This window comes from Meleagris gallopavo, chromosome 1 (assembly GCF_000146605.3).
Source record: "Meleagris gallopavo isolate NT-WF06-2002-E0010 breed Aviagen turkey brand Nicholas breeding stock chromosome 1, Turkey_5.1, whole genome shotgun sequence".
In the NCBI taxonomy this organism is placed as follows: domain Eukaryota; kingdom Metazoa; phylum Chordata; class Aves; order Galliformes; family Phasianidae; genus Meleagris; species Meleagris gallopavo.
The window spans coordinates 53,175,556-53,183,850 of NC_015011.2; the positions used below are offsets into that span (position 1 = coordinate 53,175,556).

General features: G+C 48.0%; 1 long non-coding RNA gene across 1 annotated transcript; it reads left to right on the plus strand.

Annotated features, from left to right (window-relative positions):
- The first annotated feature begins 6 nt into the window (after window positions 1-6).
- Window positions 7-7,730, plus strand: LOC109367717. Its single transcript, XR_002115085.2, has 3 exons — window positions 7-91; window positions 2,099-3,642; window positions 4,152-7,730. It is a non-coding gene; the product is annotated as an uncharacterized LOC109367717 (long non-coding RNA).
- The last annotated feature ends 565 nt before the right edge of the window (window positions 7,731-8,295 follow it).

Consider the following 8,295-nt stretch of genomic DNA (forward strand, 5'->3'; position numbering starts at 1 on the left):
GAGCGGCGAGCAGCCGCCGCTGCTGCATTGGGATCGCAAGCTGAGCGAGCTGTGCGAACCCGCCGACCCCGACACCCTGCTGGGCCACACGGTGAGGAGGGCAGGGGCGGCCCGGGGTGGCGGCTTCAGGCCGGGCTGGCGGGCCCTGCGCTTGTTGCGGGGGTTCCATAACAGTGACTTCGGGAATAGTGGCTTCGGGAGCTCTTGCGCTTTCTTGCACGACGTGCTGCTCCTGTTAGATCCACCGAGAGCAATTGCATGTCGGGTGGTGACTTTTAAAGACCCACCAGGAGCTCTTAGCAGTGGAAGGCCCTTCCTTCAACAGCTGTGCTGTGGTGGTCCTTTCTTTCCTTCCTCAACAAGACAAGGAGGGGTGTTGTGGTGAGGTGAGAGGCCCTCTGGGTGCTCCAGCCATGCCGTGTGGTTGGGATCCCCGGGAGAAGAACCGTGAGCCCACTCTTCTTCTAGTTCACGTTCTCCTATTCCTTTAATTAGTGCCCTGAAACAGATCTGGTGCTTGCGGCTGTGGTTGTACACAAATGTGTCACTGCCTTGCTCTGGGGAGCTGTGACTTGGTTTCAAGTGTTGCTTGACAGAATGCCCCATGGTTGCAAACGGGGTGGCTGTCCCTCTGCTATTCGGGAGTTGTAAGCACCAAGTGCTACCTTGAGGTGTGTTATTAAGGGGAAAAGTGTCACTAAGTCTGCACTAACATGGGCTGCGAGCCTCTTTGTGGGGAGCCACTTTCTACCGTATGTTTGTCTGCGTGAGTTTTAGTTGATTTTCTCCTTAGGTGCTTATAAAGAAAAGGCTTCTTTAGGGGCCATCCTGAAGTCTAATAAAAAGCATGTAATCAATTTAGCTTTTGTTGTTTTTGGAAGAATTCCAAGAGAAGCCATCCGTAAAGAAATATCAGTGCAGCAAAGTGCTGTGGATAAGGTGGATGTAGTGGGGTGCTGGGAGCTTCAGGGGGGGAAAAAGAAAGCTTTCTGAAATGATCACTTTGGGGGAAAATGCACACATTTCCACACATTGAACTTTATTTCTTCTGCAAAAAGTATGTTGTTCTGCGCGAAGGAAAACACTGTGCTTGACATCATGAAACACAAGCTCTCCATTTATGTCTGGCTGAAGCTTCATAGGATCGTTGAAACAAGAGTAACAACAAAATCAACAAAAAACACCACCCAAAAAAAGACCCTCTAGATGAAACATCTGTTATTCTCCTGCCTTCTGCTTTCAATGTGGGAGGACTGGTTTGACCCAGCTGGTTCTGCTTTGGTTGTAAGCTTGTTTGCTGGTGTTACTGAAAAGAAAAGGATGAAGGATGAAGAGCTGAGCCTCCTATGTGCTGTCTGTGGCATCTTCTGGCCTTTGTGTGATTCTAAGGTGCCCTGTAGCTGTGGGTGCAGCAGTGCAGCTGTTGCCTTGCTCAGAGATGCACATTACCATGCAGATGGACCAGCACCGATGCCTGTGGAGCTCAGTCCTTCAGCAATGTGAAACTGGTGTCCTGGTATTAGATGTGGGTCTGTCCCTGCCACACACCTGAGTGTGCCAACGCTTCTGGATGTGCTTGGGAAGAGCTGTGAGGTCCAGCAGTGCGAGCAGGGGAGGCGGAGGCAGGACAGCTGGTTGGGATGCATGGCTGCAAGAACAGGGATCCACTTCCTTCTGCAGGCAGACCTGTGTGTGCACATAGATTTGGGGGGGGAGAGAAGGGGAGTTGTGTAGCTAGTTGTCTTTTGTGTATTTTAAGTTAAATTTTAACAACCACAAAGGCTGTGTATGGTCTGGTGGATTTGAAGCTATCGGGCAAATGTGGAAGCATGCATGTACTTAAAAACTCAAATGCTACTTCAAGCTGTTCCAGCCTGATTACCAGGGTTGAATTCCAGCCTTTTACTTTTCCCTTTCAGCTGGTGATTCACCAGCACAGGTGTGAGGAGGTGCCAGACAGTAATCAGCTGCACCGGGAGAAATGGAGACCTCCGGGGACTCAGCCTGGGATGAAGGGGTCTCATTCAAGTCTGTGTGCTTTGCAGGTGTACTTGCATGCTAGATAGCTTGGTAGCAAGTGGTTTTTTTTTTTTTCCAGAGTGGTGGTGTTTCTCGTGGAAGAAAGAACAGGATTGGACAAGAGGGAATAGCCTCAAGTTGCACCAGGAAAGGTTCAAGTTGGATATTGGGAAAAATTTATTCTCTGAAGGAGTGACAATGCATTGGAACAGGCTGTGCAGGGAGGTGGTGGAGTCACCATCCCTAAAGATGTTGAAGGAAAGGGTGAATGTAGTACTTAGGGACATGGTTTAGGAGGGAAATATTGGTGGTAGGTGGGTGATTGGACTTGATGATCTAAGAGGTCTTTTCCAACCTTAATTATTCTATGAAAAATGTTCTAAGAAAAGTCTGAAAAGCTTCCCAAGGGTTTGTTCACGGCACGTATGATGTGTCTGCCTGTAATCTTCATCTTGCCTGCAGCTTGCTAGGCTTGTGTATGGGTAATGCTGTACCCTAGCATTTTGCAAGGCATTATTATTGGAAGTTTTTTTTTTTCCTGGCAGTCAAGCAGTAAGGGAGCACACAGCCTGCTGCAGCCTGGAGAGAGCAGAAGCAAGACAGGCTGCAGCCTCCTCACTCCCTTCTCTGCTGCCAGTGAACCCTTGGTAGGCCCCAAGCAGGTGGGCTGAGGCTGTGTTCTGGGCTGATCTGCAGCAGACTTTTTGTCCTTCCCCAGCATTTTCTGTCTGTTTTTAACACCTTAGCTACTGGCTGCTTCCAATTGAAAGTCACCCAAGTTGCATACCCTTGAGCAGGCCTGACGTTGGAGTATTGGAATGCCCCAACCAGCACGTCACCAGTGCCATTTTCTGAGTGGCGTTAGAGCTCAATAAGCCCACTGCTGCATCAGTGATGCCACTCCAGGCACCTCACCCTCAGACCGCATGTGCAACGTGAACATTTGGGTTGGTGGCTGCGTCATCACCTCCCCATCGGCCCTGAGAGCTCAGTGGTGGCAGTTGTCATCTGAGATGGGTTGGGAATCTCGGAGCCAGCCTTCCTCCTTCAGATGAAAATTGCCCATTGCAAGCCTCTGAGCTCCCCAGGAGCCGACGGTGACTCATTTCCTCTGCCACAAAAACACCACTGGCTGTTGCTCTGCATGCTGATGATTTCTGCAGAAATGGGGCATCTGAGTGAGCTGCCGTGGATTGCCTGCAATCTTCAGAGCCACGGCACTGGCGATGTTTAATTGAAATGGAACACAGTGCTTTGATTTTACAGTGTGTATTTAGTTAGAAGTTGTGGTTAGTGCACAGCACGTGTGGCTGTGGAGCTGGCTGCATTTTAATCTCTGGTGGTTGCCTGTGCATAAGGTAGCTCTGTAAAACCCGGCATCGATACAGGCTAATCCTATTTATTGTTTTATTTTATTTCGGTGGGGAAAAGGTAATTCATTTATTTGAAAGTGGGGTTTAGCCTGCAGCTTGCTAACAAGGAAACTGAAATCTCTCATTTTTCCCTCCCTATACACCTGCATATGGAGGACCAGATGGCTAACTTGAGGTGGAAAATGTGTAAAATCAGCACGTCCAAGGATTATTTCCAAACTCGTCCAGCAAAGAGGAGAAAGATGTGAAAGTGAGATTTTATTTTTAAGTAGTTTTATACAGAATTTGTGCAAAGTGTTAAATTTTGAGAATAACTCCCCATATGAAAAGCATCAGGGTCACAACTGATTAGCAGCAGAACAACTTGTACTTGGTGTTCTGCACCAAAAATCATTTTTTCCCTTTCGTGTTTTCTTCCAAAATTTAAATACAAATATCATTCCTGTTTGCCAAGAGACGTGCCAGCTGCTCGTAATGGATTTAAACAATCTACAGTTTCTTTCAAAGCTGAGATAAACACACATGCGATGCTTTGGAAGTTTTCTCCTACCCTCATATTTTCTGATAGTTAAATTAGAAAAATAATGGCATCAAGTTGCTGGCTCGTTGCATTTGGATTGCCTATAACTGTATAGAGAAGAGCTAGATCTGCAGTGAAGACAACAGCTGGAAAAAATGTTAGTCTGTCCTGGGGCTGACTTTAAAGCTTGGTAGATGAGAATGTGCCAGTGTTTAATGTATGAAAACACTTCTTTTTAGGAGCATGCGTGTCTGTGGAGGAGGCAGATTAGCTGTGAGTCCAGCTCACACAGCATGGTGTGAGGATGCTGTGTCCTGCTGCCTTTCCCAGGTGCTGACCCCAGCTGCAGTTGTGTACAGTCGCCTGCCTTCGCTTTGCTCCCATGCAGCGAGAGCTGGTCACCCTCGTGCAGGCAGCGGCAAATAAAATAAAGATAAAATAAGTATAAACGTAAATCTCGTAGGTCTGTGGCCAGCATGCCGTTAGCTCTGGCTGTACGTCTTTGTCTTTGCTTCTTGCTGCCTGGCTGTCACCTGCAGCATCCACTGCCTGCCGCAAGCACTCTGCCATCTCTCTGTCTGACTGATGTGGGATGGAAAGAACTGCTGCAGGAGAACGGCACTAGGTGAGACTTAGCAGTTAGGGGTAGCCACCTTTTGGAGAGGGATTAGCTTAGCTCAGTGACGTGCTCCACAGTCTGTACTATCTGCCTCCCATGAGCTTAAAGCATCCTTCCTCTAAGTTCTCCCATTTCTTGGTACAGCTTTTCATGCCCCATAGGATTATGAATTTGGGGAGCATCCCCCTCTTGCAGAAGAACTTTGCACCTGGTTTTCCGGGGACGGCACGTTCCGTGCTGCTGTTGATCCCTGAATCATGCAGGTGAGATGATCAGGACTGTCTGGATACCCTTTGGCTGCATTTTTTTCTGGGTGACAAGACCTGACAGTGCGGTTCTGCACCTGGATGTAACCGCAGGCTGTTGCAGCAGCTGCCTGAGAGCTCATCCTCTTGAAAAATGACTTTCTTGCATGACAGAAAATAGTTTTCAGCAGTATGTTTCCTGATGCAGCTTGCTTTGTCGCAGCTCAGGTACTGGTGCTGACATGAGAGGGCAGGTGGGAATGTTTGCCTGGGGAAGAGACTGGTGGAATTGCATTTTGGGCTGAGGGAATGTACAGTGGAAGTAATCTGGCCAGCTTCAGGAGTGTGTGCCTAAATATAATACTGGTGAGTGTAGATATATTATTTGATAGCAGTGGGCTGCACTTTGGGAACAAAGGGGGTTACCTGGAGGAGACATCTGCTCAAGGATCGTTCATAGGGAGAGGCTGTTTGAGAAGAGCTTGATGCAGAGCAGTGGACAGAACCCTTCCTGCTGCGCACGTCCCTTTTCTGTGGTATGTTTCTGAGCTCTCCGTGGCAGGGATGGCTGCTGCCTGTGTCTGGGAGCTTTCAAAAGTAGTTTGTGTCTTCAGAAAGCTGAACCAAGTTACAACCTTGATGCTAAATGAGTGCAGGAAGGAAGCAAGTGCTCAGTCGAATAAGGAGTGCTTCCTCTCAGGACGGCAAGTTGGGAACCAGAGTAAGTAATTGGACAAATAAAGAAAGGTGAAATGGGATAGACCTGAATTACTAGAGCTGTTCCTATAGCTGCCACCCATCCAAATGTGTAGCTTACTCGTGCTGCTGACCTTTTGGTGCCTCAGCTGTGCCTTGGAAGCTACTCAGTTTTCTTTCCTTTTTTTATTGCCATCTGCCACTAACCAGCTTTCAATCTTCTGTATGCGATCTGGCTTCACTGTGGTGACAAGCAAAAATCTAATGGAAAAATGTGACACCCACTTCATCTCTTTCTTCTCTGCCAAGAAAAAGCATTCCTCTTCTGCCATGCTGGGGCTGGCCCTGTCCTTATATACAATCTGTTAGTTGTATGGGGTGGGAAAGGGAGACCGTGTGGCTTTTGGGGAGCTCTGGGCAGGCCCTAGTGCTGAGAGCTTCTGGCCTGAGTGATGCTGAGCTCTGATCACAGCCATGAACTACGGGGCTGCTTTATTTAAGGACTGCATTGTGAGGCAGGAGTCTGATCCCCAAGTTTTCTGGATAAAATTCAGAACATTTTATATGCTCTTCTGTAGCATGATATGGTTATGCTGGAGCCTGCACCATTTGCTTTAAAAATGTTTGTCAAACGTACTACCTGTTAGGATTGTTTCCTGCCTGTGTTATTTGCTTTTTGTGGCTAACCCCAGAGCCGTAGGTGTGGGCAGAGACCATTCTGCATTGCAGTCCATGTGATTAGCTCACAGAGCTTTCTGTAGACCCCCAAACCAGCCAACCAAAAAAGCCCTCAAATCCCAAGGCCTGAGTACTGAGCATGTCTCTGTTCCTTCTTCCTCACAGTCCAGTAGTGAATATTATGTGCAAAGGGAAAAAGACTGCTTTTTACATTTTCTCTCACTCCCCAACAGGTTCTACTGTGACCTTCAGTGATCAGCTTGCCTGTCTCCAATTTTGTGTGGGTTAACTGAAAACAAGTATTTTCATTTCTTCTAGCACCTGAAGAAATGGTTTGCCTGAGTATTTGTGGAACCAAAACTTAAGAGCAGAATGCAGATGCTGCTCCTGCCTTTTTCACAGCAGAAGCAGCAACGTGGCTGGTGCCTATGGAGGAAGGGTTGTGATATAGAGCTCCATGATCTTTAAGGTCTCTTCCAACCTAAGCCATTCTATGATAGTGTGGCCGAGATGAGACCTTTGCGGGGAATTTAGGCTAGGGCAGGGTGTTATTTCTTGATAGCTGGCTTTCTTGAATCTATTCTTGTTAGCAGAAGTTGGAGACATGAGAAAATATGACATCTGAATGCTTGCTTTCATACCTTATAACATGAGGCGGAGGCTGACTACAGAACATCTGTCTTTGCCATCTCCTGGTGTAACTGGGTGTAACTGGCCTCCTCATCAGCACTGGCCATGAGTTTGATTGAGTTCCCTTCCCTTTGCCCTCTCTTCTTGTCTCTGCTGTTTCTCCTTGCACAGCAGCACAAGGGATCTGGGGTCAGGGCTGCTATGGTGTGTGGGAGAGGCTGACAGGCTGCATTTCTTCCAAGAACAGGCAGAAAGCATAGGTGTGAAAGAAAACCAAGCCAAACTTGCCCACGTTAGGCTCTGCTGGACAGCTTAGCTCCCTGTGCGCTGCCGTGGGGGCTGATCACACTGTGAGGGACATCCGTAGTTGTTGGCCCTGTGCCTTCTGACCAGCCTCAGGGACGCGACTCACGGATGTGTTTCCTCTCCGGGCTTCAGAGATCCATGCCTGCATCTCCTTCTATCCCCTTCTCCCCTGGAACCTTTCTATTTCCCTCCTCCACCTCCAGAAGGAAGCGAAGCTGAGTGTGAGCAGCAGGAAGGGCCTGTGCCTGTAGATGTCAAATGACAAAGCTCCGGACCTGTGCAAGGCCTCCAGATGTGTGGTTTTGTGTGCTGCAGCCCTGTCCGGGGGTGCCCAGCTGGCTGGGCAGCAGCTAGAGGGCCACACTTGGACATGGCTCCCCAAAGAAGCAAACGCTGTGCAAGTTTGCTATGGCACTGCTGTGAAGGGGTGAATTTTCTGGATGCAGAACTTGTCTTCTCCTCATGCTTTGGTGCTTTGCAATTCCATTCCCGGTCGGTTGTTCTGCTCCTCAGAGGCTTCAGTGGATGATTTAATTTAGTTGTAGAATAGATTAATTTACAGACAAGGATGACCGAAAGAGAAAGAAAAGGAGATTTAGATTAGGTGTCAGGGAGAAATATTTTACTGAGAGGGTGGTGAGTCTCTGGCACGGGCTGCCCAGAGAAGCTGTGGTGCCCCATCCCTGGAAGCACTCAAGGTCAGGTTGGATGGAGCCCCGGGCAGCCTGAGCTGCTGGGTGGCAGCCCTGCACGTGGCAGGGGGTTGGGGCTGGGTGGTTTTTAAGAGCCCTTCCAACCCAAACCATTGTCTGATTCTATAAAGAATATTGCTTCTGTCCTTGCCCAGGGTGACTTATGGCCGCTCATTCAGCTGTCCTGATTTTGCACAAAGTTCCAGCTGAATTCCAGCCTACTGTGTCCTTCTTCACTGAACAAGTTCTGCAGGGAGTCTGCTTGGGGAATTGGAAAAACGGTTTCCTGTTGCTGTAACTTGATTGTTGAGTTGCTGCAAGAATTTTGCAAAATCGAGGGGAGAGAGGGACTGAAATTATGTTTCTGTTTTTTCTCAGATAGAAACACATTTGCATGACCAGAATCAAAAGAAAAGTGGCAATATAATGTTGAAGACTGTGTAGTGAATGTCTTTAAAACAAATAATAAAAATAAAAAAATAAAATTAGAAGCATTTCATGCCCAGAACTTTTTTTT